This window comes from Trichomycterus rosablanca, chromosome 2, assembly GCF_030014385.1.
Source record: "Trichomycterus rosablanca isolate fTriRos1 chromosome 2, fTriRos1.hap1, whole genome shotgun sequence".
Classification (NCBI taxonomy): domain Eukaryota; kingdom Metazoa; phylum Chordata; class Actinopteri; order Siluriformes; family Trichomycteridae; genus Trichomycterus; species Trichomycterus rosablanca.
The window spans coordinates 65,321,105-65,331,574 of NC_085989.1; the positions used below are offsets into that span (position 1 = coordinate 65,321,105).

Below are 10,470 nucleotides of genomic sequence, written 5' to 3' on the forward strand. Positions count from 1 at the left end.
TACCATTTGAATGGTCAGAGGACTGTGAGGGTTCTTTCAAGTATCTGAAGGATGTTCTGACCACTTCTCCTATTGTAACAATGCCAGATTTCCATATGCCTTTCAAAATTTATACAGACGCTTCTAAAGAGGCTGTAGGTGCTGTATTGGCACAGGATAAGGAGGGGCTGGAACGCGTAGTCGCGTACGCTAGCCAGGCATTGAATCCGACACAGAGACGTTGGTCTACATTTGACGGTGAGTTGTGGGCTGTAGTTTGGGCATTAAGGGAGTTTAGGCATTACATTGGACTCAGTGCATTTACTATAATTACCGACCATCAACCTCTTTTGGGCCTTCGTAAAAAGGCCATTGATCATGACCCTACGGGCAGAAGGGCCAGGTGGATCCTTGAGTTAGATCCTTTAAATTGGGTCATGGAGCACAAAGAGGGACAGCGACACACGAATGCTGACTCCCTTTCTCGGAGACCAGAATGGCCTAGTTCTCCTGACAAAGATGGGGGCGTGAGAGAAAGTACAGTGGAGGTTAACGCTATTGATTCACCACATAGGGACACAAGCTCATCCCTCTGCACAGAACTTTTAGAGACAGGAGGTACTGGGGAGGAAAATGTACAGGACGGGGTCTGGAAATGCCCCATATCTTCTGATACCTCTAGCATGAGAGCAATGCAACTGGCCGATTCAGATATCAGTACTGCTTGTGGCTGGGTAGAAATGTCAAACAGGCCTTCTCGAGGAAAACTAAGAGGAGCTTCTCAATGCCTGAGAAAGCTGTGGACTGAGTTTAATCATTTGTCAATAATGGACAGTGTGCTGTGTCGTTTGGTCACCTCCCCAATCACTCAGGATCAGCTCATTCAAGTTGTTGTACCATCTGCCCTCATACCTGAGGTTCTGTCACAGCTACATGGTGGTCCACTTTCTTCCCATTTCTCTGCTGAGCGTGTTTGGGAGCGTGCAAGGCAGAGTTATTACTGGCCCTCAATGTTCAAGGACATTAGAAATTGGTGTGAGCAGTGCACACCGTGTCAGACACGACGCTCTCCGGTTCCAGCACACCATGCACCTATGGGTGGGTCACAAGCTACTCGCCTATTTGAAAGAGTGGCTGCTGACATTTTGGAGTTACCACTGACTTCAAATGGTAATCGCTACGTGCTGGTTGTGGAAGATTACTTTACAAAGTATGTCAACTTGTATGCGCTGCCAAATCAAACGGCGCAAATGGTGTCACAGTGCCTGTTTAAGGATTATATCTTATATGCATGGGGTTCCTGAATTCCTACATTCCGATCAGGGACGGCAGTTTGAGGCAGAGGTGTTTCAAACTCTCTGCCGCCTTCTTGGAATTAGGAAAAGACGCACCACTCCGTACCATCCCAAATCTGATGGTATGGTTGAACGGTTTAATAGGACTTTGATTGATCAGCTGGCCAAAACTTTGCTGGACTGTGGAGGTGAATGGGACGCTTATTTAAAGCAGGTTGCTTTTGCATACAACACTTCGACGCATGCTAGCACTCGCTTTACTCCTTATTTTCTTAACCATGGCCGGGAAGCACGTGTTCCTGCGGACATTTTGATACCTACCCATGCACTGCAACCACAGATTAAGGGATCTTATACGGACTATGTTAATTCTTTGGTGGGTAAGCTTGACTTTGCCTTTTGTGCTGCCAGAATGAGGGGTTCTGAAGCACATGAACGACAAAAGCTTTACCATGACAAAAGTGTTCGCCATCGCCCATACAAGGTGGGTGCTTTGGTGTGGCTCAACAACCCGGTGGAGAGGTGCATGAAACTGGCGCCTCATTGGAAAGGGCCTTACCGGATTGTGCAAGTAATGGACTCGTGTGGTGAGCCTGGACTGACATACCGTATTGTGAATCAGTGGGACTCCGAGGACAAGGAGCAGATTGTGCATTATGACAGACTGAGACCCTGCCTGGCTCCCCCGGCCCACCACAGCATGGAACACCCACTGCTCTGCCTTCCTCTTTGTTTTCAGGTTCTACGCGGGGTGCAGCAGACAGTGTTGAATTCAATGACTGTTCTGAGGAAATATGTGCGCTTTGGTTGAGCCTAAACTAACTAGGTCTCGGACTGGAAGGATTGTGAAACCTCCTAGTCACTTAAAAGACTTTGTTACACTTTGAGCTGTGGATAATTTTAGGTCTTGTTGTTTTCACACAACTTGATGAACAATTACAACATTGGTAGCATATTGATGTACAACGAGAAAGTTAATTGCATATTTTCATAAAAGTGATTGTGTTGTTTGTGCCATTTTTTTGCACTGTTTTATTATTTCTTTTGTTAGAGACAAAAAACAAAACCAATGCTGTTTTATGCATGGGTCTACTTATGTTCATTGATAACTGTGAAGTTCCCTGATGTTATTTGAATGTTTCAGGGCTGAAAGTTAATTTTTTTTTATTATAATGGTAAACGAGGACGTTTTCCTGTCAAAATGAAGGGGGGGGGAGTATATGTAACAGACTTTTCTGTGGTTGTGTTGTGACGGTCGTTTGATGGATGTTTCTGCGCAGGGTGAGTGTGTTTTGACCCTTTGGGGCTTCCATGGTGCATGGGATAGCGTGTTCGGCTAACGTGCTGACTCTAGCTGGCGTCTGTTCTGTACCATAACAGAGAAGGTGAATAAAGTGTTATGCTCCCAACGATCTGTGATGTGCCGTGTATTTATTCCTTTATTAATCAAGTGCATCGTGAAGACGCTCGGTTACATTGTTAATAAATTGTTCATTGTTGAGAAAAATGTGTTTTTCTTCAATTCTACAACCCCTGGCAAAAATTATGGAATCACCACTCTTGGAAGATGTTCTGTCAATTGTTTAATTTTGTAGAAAAAAAAGAAATCACAGACATGCCACAAAACTATAATTTCTCAAACTGTCAACCCTCTGGCATTAAGAAACAATAAAAAAAGAAACAAATATAATAGTTGTGGTCAGTCACAATTGCTTTTTTTTAGATCAAGTAGAGGAAAAAAATATGGAATCACTCAAATCTGAGGAAAAAATGATGGAATCATTAGAAAACACTGCACCATTATTACTTTGTTGCACCACCTCTGGCTTTTATAATGGTTTAAACTCTATGAGGCATGGAGTTAACTAATGACAAACAGTATTCTTCATCAATCTGCCTTCAACTGTCTCTTGCTGTTGCCAGATCAGCTTTGCAGGTTGGAACCTTGTCATTGACCATTTTCTTCAATTTCCACCAGAGATTTTCAAATGGATTGAGATCCGGACTATTTGCAGGCCATGCCATTGACATTATATGTTTTCTTGAAGGAAAGTTTTCACGTCCTTTGCCCTATGGCAAGATGCATTATCATCTTGAAAAATGAAGTCATCATCACCAAACATCCTTTCGACTGATGGAATAAGAAAAGCGTCCAAAATTTTAATGTGGACTTTGGCATTTATTGAAGACCATCTCCCTTGTGCCTTTACCCGACATGCAGGCCCATATCATCAACAACTGTGGAAATTAACATGTTTTCTTTAGGCAGTTATCTTCATAAATTTCATTGGACAGACACCAAACAAAAGTTCCAGCATCATCACCTTGCCCAATGCAGATTCGCGATTCATCACTGAAGATCACTTTTATCCAGTCACCCACAGTCCACGATTGCTTTTCTTTAGCCTACTTTAACCTTGTTCTTTTCTTTTTAGGTGTTAATGGTGGCTTTTGTTTGGCTTTTCTGTATGTAAATCCCATTTCTTTTAGGTGATTTCTTACAGTTCAGTCACAGACATTGACTCCACTTTCCGGCCACTTGTTTCTCATTTGTTTTGTTGTGCATTTTCTGTTTTCAAGACATATTGCTTTAAGTTTTCTATCTTTATGCTTTGATGTCTTACTTGGTCTACCAGTATGCTTCCCTTTTACAACCTTCCCATTTTGTTTGTACTTGGTCCAGATTTTAAACACAGCTTACTGGGAACAACCAACATCTTTTGCGACATTCCACAATGATTTATCTTCTTGAAGGAGTTTTATAATCCTCTCATTTGTTTCAACTGACATATCTTGTGTTGGAACCATGATTCATGACAATCTGCTTTGTGCAACAGCTCTCCGAGGTGTGAGCACTCTTTTTAAACTGAAGAATAATTAGCAAATCTAATCTGCTGCAGATGTTTTGTTTTTAAACTGCAAATTACAGAGTGATTCCATAATTTTTTCCTCAGATTTGAGTGATTCCATATTTTTTTCCTCTACTTGATCTAAAAAAAGCAATTGTGACTGACCACAACTATTATATTTGTTTATTTTTTTTATTGTTTCTTAATGCCAGAAGGTTGACATTTTGAAAAATGATAGTTTTGTGGCATGTCTGTGATTTATTTTTTTTCTACAAAATTAAACAATTGACAGAACATCTTCCAAGAGTGGTGATTCCATAATTTTTGCCAGGGGTTGTATAACCATTTTACCCATGTTTAGGGTTAGGGTTAGGTATAGGGTTGAAATCAGTAGTGGCATTCAAATTAGTGGCATTCAAATGAGCTGTATGCTAATCTTTGCTCTCCTATTGGCTGGAGGTAGCAGGATGCAAATCTTTGCTCTCCTATTGGCTGGAGGTAGCAGGATGCAAATATTTGCTTTCCTATTGGCTGGAGGTAGCCGTATGCAAATCTTTGGACTCACATTGGTTGAAATTCAAACAGGTCTGTTCTAACTGCCCCATTTGCTGGCTTCAAGCCGTGTTTGGCTTTACTAATGAAATCCTTACACTGAAACTAAAGAGGCCCATGCCTAGTCATTACAGTTAGCAGTTATCCATTTCTTGTAAATGACAGGAAATACTCAGTTGTGTTTTTTTCTGTTTGCTTTTGTCTTGTACCGTTCATTATGTAGGGTTGTTTTGTACTGTTAATTATTTGTTGTGTTATGCTACAGGGGACTTTAATTTCCTTGGGGATCAATAAAGTATGCATCTGTCTATCTACCTTCATTTCAGCAGGAAATGATCTGAGTGAGATGTACAATGTATTCATTTACAGCAGGAGAGTCCTGGCCAAGATAAACAGATAGGCAGCACACAAGCCACAGATCCATTTTGTCCAAAAGACAAGGAACATATGACACACACACACACACACACACACACACATAAAGACAAAATGCAATAATCCTTCAAAAACATTGAGCAGGACGAGTGGGCCCCTGGTATCAGAATGAGATTTATTGGCCAAGTATGTGGACATATACACAGACAGACAGACAGACAGACAGACAGACAGACAGACAGACAGACAGACAGACAGACAGACAGACAGACAGACAGACAGACAGACAGACAGACAGACAGACAGACAGACAAGGAATTTGGTTGTGGCTGATGGTAGGTATATCTCTGGTCTAAAAACAGTCTACAAGCAATGCACAAGTTGCAGACGATGCACAAGAAAAATTAAACATTAAACACAAAATACACAAACTACAAGAAGACATATAGCTATACACACACACACAGGCAATTAGCAGTGTGTGGAATATTTAAAAAAGAATAGTAAAGTGCACGTGAGGAAAGTACATGACTGGATTGAACAAGATGTCAACAGGTTGGTTGACATTCTTCTGACTTATCATTCAAGATTGGAGCCAAGTAAAAGTAAGTAGGCAGTGGGGGTACAAAAAAACGTAGCCAAGGTTTGGTATTTTTGGGGATATGAGCTGGTTCCTTCCACCTTGAAAGGCCTGAAATCCTACCAACTAGTGCATGCAGCATGAGTGGCCAAAATAAAAGGAACGGAGCACGTGATACCTAAAAATGGCCACTTGATGGCAGCAGAGGATTAAAAATGAGGTGTGTGTTTAAAACTATGGGAACGTTGGGTCAGCTGTGTGGTGGTGTTCTGCTGAGTCATTGAGCTCAAGTGGCTTTCCCAGACTGTTAATAAAGTATGACATTTCATTAAAAAAGCTCAATCCAAACAAAGAAACAGAGTATATATACACAAATGTGTAGTTATGTTTATGAAGGATATTCAGAGCTGCAGTGGGTGTCTGTTGATTGTGTTCTTTTACCCAGGAAAGAAGGGCATATACAGATTAGTCAAGAGAAGTGATTTATTAAGAATTCAAATACACATTGGTAAAAGTAATTTCTGAGCTCAGGACACTTCACACAAACACACAGGCAGCTGCATGCAGAAGTGTGTTTCTCTGTAGGGCGCAATTCCTATTTATAAAACCGACTCCTCCTTCTCTTGCCTTTGTCAACCAAGCTTTCCCATGATTTAGCTGAGCAAGTGTTTTCTTTGCACACACAGCAAAAGTGCAAGACTTGTGGTGTTTTCCTGTTCAGTCAGCTCTCACACTGTCTGTGTAGCTAGAACAGGAAACATCTGTACACATTGTTCCATTGTGATCCTTATTATGTTTTAAACTGAATGAAGCTACTGTGCTTCTGTGAAGCTACAGAAATCCAGTGAAGAGAACGCAGCAGTGGGGTGATGATGAGGCAGCAGTGGGGTGATGATGAGGCAGCAGTGGGTAAATGAGGCAGCAGTGGGGTGATGATGAGGCAGCAGTGGGTTGATGTGGCAGCAGTGGGGTGATGATGAGGCAGCAGTGGGGTGATGTGGCAGCAGTGGGGTGATGATTTGGCAGCAGTGGGGTGATGATGTGGTAGCAGTGGGGTGATGATGTGGCAGCAGTGGGGTGATGTGGCAGTGTTTGGGCTGGTTAAAAACCAGACGGGCAGCTGCATTTTGAATGAGCTGCAAGGGTTTAATAGTGGACATGGGAGCTCCTGCCAGGAGGGAGTTGCAGTCGTCCAACCGTGAAATTACAAGTGATTGGACCAGAATCTGGGTAGCTTCCCTGGAGAGAAATGGTCGAATCTTCCTGATGTTGTACAGGAGGAACCAGCACGATCTTGTCATATGGGCTACATGAGGAGAGAATGTCAGCTGGTTATCCAGGACAACACCAAGGCTTCTTACCTTATCAGATGGTCTGATCTGGGAGTCATCAAGAGAAATGAGAAGGTCCTGGGTTGGAGACTGATCTCCAGGAATGAGCAACATCTCTGTCTTGCTGGGATTAAGTTTCAGATGATGAGCCGACATCCATTGTGAGATATCTCGCAGACATGCTGAGATGTGAGCTGAGACTTGTGTGTCTGAAGAAGGAAATGACAGAACGAGCTGAGTGTCATCTGCACAGGAGTGGTAGGAGAAGCCATGGGAGGCTATGACCTTACCCAGAGAGCGGGTGTAGATAGAGAAAAGAAGTGGGCCAAGTACAGAGCCCTGAGGAACACCGGTTGAGAGAGTGCATGGGGGAGTTATGGATCCCCTCCATGACACTTGGTAGGAGCACCCTTCAAGGTAGGAGGTCATCCATTGCCATGCTGAACCTGTTACTCCAAGGTTGGTGAGAGTGGACAGGAAAATGCTGTGTATGGCGTCACATCAATGTCAAAACTAGAGGGCGCAACTTTTAACATTTCACGTGTGTAAATATCACCCTCGCGAGTGCAAATGTGAAACTCGCGAGCACAAAAAGAGGAATTGCGTGCGCACTGATCATAAAATCGCTCTCAAACTGTCTTTTTCACTCTCGAATGTTGTTTTTCCGCTCGATTTCATTGTTGTGCTCACACGCGAAAGCAAATTGCGCTCGGCTGCTCTTTCTGCGCGAGAGATGTTTTTGCGCTCAAGTTTTGAAAGGGGTGGTTTTGACAGTTTGGGGGCGGAGTCAGGGCCGGCTCTATCAGCGAATGCTATTGGCTGATGTGTCTCCTGGTTTTGGGACTGACCACCTACAACGAAAAGCCTTCTCCGGAAAACAAAGATGGAGGACGAAGAAGAACGCCGACAGGTGAGTTAGGCTAAAAGCCAAACCTTGAGTTTATCGAAATCATAATTATTATTATCGAAATAATAATTCAACAGTAAAGCTGAACACTTTTTATGAGGACACATTCACTGATTTCACTTTCACTGATTAAACTATAAACTTTAATCGATAGAATACAGAATGCAGCGAGTGCAATGTTAGTTTACCTAGGGCTCGGTAAAACGCTGAATCCGGCCTGAGTAAACAATGAATTAACGTTTTGAATTAAGCTAAGTCATGAATATTTAGAGCTGCTCATTGTTTGTGTTTTTATTATTTACTCTCGAAAACACTGAAAGGGTTCTGTTTTACACTTTCTTGTGTAAATAACACCACAAGATTGGTAAGGCTGGCCGCTCAGGTGGCGCAGCGGTAAAAAGAAACGCGCTGCAACCAGGGCTGGATTCTGAGAAGCGTCGTATCGAATCCAGCCTTGCTTTACCGGTTCGAAGCTGAGTGGCTATATGAGCTAAGATTGGCCGGTTGCTCATGTGGGGGGTGGGACAAAGAACTGGATGTGGGTCTCTCTCTGTCAGAATGCGATTGCGTTCTCTGCCGGCTGATTGGAGGCGCTTACACAGAGATGGGAGGGGGTGCCCTTAGGGTGTGTCTCTCCGCATGCAACGCTAGGTGGCGCCGAACTTGTCAATGTGTGGGTGGCAAAGATGCATCTGGCTGCTGAAAAAAAAAAAAAAAGATTGGTAAGGCTATTGCATGAAATCAGCGTTTGCAGCATATTAGCCACCTTGAAGAAAGTTCATTGTTGTTAACATAACGCTGAGGTATCCTGTTTGTTGTCCGTTTTTAGAAGGTTCTCTTTGACTTTGCTTTTCTTTTGACACACTGTTAACTGAACCTTTGTTTACTCTCGCTGGATTCCGCGTTTTACCGAGTACCTTATCAGTTCGGTTTGGGTCAGTTAGCCCGTTAACTAAATTAACTATAACGACAGATCAGAGAGAAACACGTTTTTTAAACAATATCAAATGTATCTAAGTGTCCATTAATGTCTGACGTTTGGATAATAGTCAACACAAAATGAAATTTTTGTCTCATTTAATAATGGTTTTGGCCAACTTCCATTTACTGTATATTGCCATCAGTGGTCTGTTTGCAAACACTTTGGGCGTCCATTGTTTATTGCTTAATTTTCACCACTTCAATATTCATACCATGGCTACAGGTAATCTAACTTAACAATAGAAATCTTTAAACTGACACAGCTGGCAGCTCCTAAGTAAATATTTTGTGAATCAATGTGTTTTTATTTAATCATTAGTTTTCCTTATGTAGTTTTCCTCTGTCTTTACAGGACACTCTGAGAAGACACATGCTCTCGAGGCTGCTCTCTAAATTGGAACTTGGGCTCACAAGAGAACCTATTGATTTAGATTACATGGACTTTACATGCAGGCAGGAGTTGCATCTTTTTAATGCACTGATGTGCCCACAGAGATATTACATGCACTGCAGGAGCTTTTTAGGCTTGTGACTGAGAACATTGAATGGATCAGTGGCAGAAATACACAAGTTGACACAGTACCTGGAGTGACAGGACATCCCAGATTAGACATTGACAGAGAGAGCTTGGAAGAGCTCCTGGAAACTGACCTGCCTGTGCCCTGCATCTCAAAGATGCTGGGTGTCTCAACAAGTACAGTGTTTAGACGGATGCAGGAGTTTGTCCTTTCTGCTAGACGGTACAGCGTCATGAGTGACGAGGAGCTGGACACTGTTATACAGAATATAAAAAATGAAATGCCTACTGCTGGCTACCGCATGGTGAAGGGGAGGCTGCGATCATTGGGGATCCATGTCCAGTGGAGGAGGGTGGCCACATCGTTGCACCGTGTGGACTCTGTGGGGATCCTCTCCAGACTTGCTGGATTAGGCTGCATCCTACGCAGGACATATTCTGTGAGGGGACCCCTTTCACTTTGGCATGTGGACACAAACCACAAACTAATCAGGTTGGTGCTTTTAATTGATAAAATGAAAAACATAAGTATGCTGTCATTTTACTTGTACAGTAAGTAATTACATTTATTTACTGGACTCCTAAAACTTTCTCACTAGATACAACATTGTACTGTTTGGCACAGTGGATGGGTATTCCAGGAAGGTAAGTCTACATTTCATGCTATGTTTTGTCTATAACTTCTTGTAGAAAGTATAGTATACCATAATTTATATACTAAAAACACTACAAAAAGTTTGTTAAAAGTACCACACATCTTAATTTCATGATATAGGTGATGTGCCTGAGTGTTGCTACCAACAACCTTGCATCGACTGCATTTGCTGCCTTCAAGAAGGCAACAGAAAGGCATGGCATACCATCAAGGTAAAATTTTTGCAATTTGAAAAGATGTGACACATTGCTACACATGCATGAGGAGATCCATTGCATTTTAAAGGTCAGGTAGTTACAGATAACTTTCAAATTTGCATTATGGAATAATAACAGTTGTTAGCAGTTTTACTCATTAGCAGTTTGGAATATCATGCTGGGTTGAAGAATAAACTGGAGAATTCATAGTCAACAGTGCATTGTAGTGTCACTGTGTGCCATGCTCCTATT

General features: G+C 42.3%; 1 long non-coding RNA gene across 1 annotated transcript; it reads left to right on the top strand.

Annotated features, from left to right (window-relative positions):
• The first annotated feature begins 9,818 nt into the window (after positions 1–9,818).
• LOC134309293 (uncharacterized) lies at positions 9,819–10,183 on the top strand. Its single transcript, XR_010011035.1, has 3 exons — positions 9,819–9,859; positions 9,966–10,011; positions 10,142–10,183. It is a non-coding gene; the product is annotated as an uncharacterized LOC134309293 (long non-coding RNA).
• Positions 10,184–10,470: the final 287 nt, after the last annotated feature.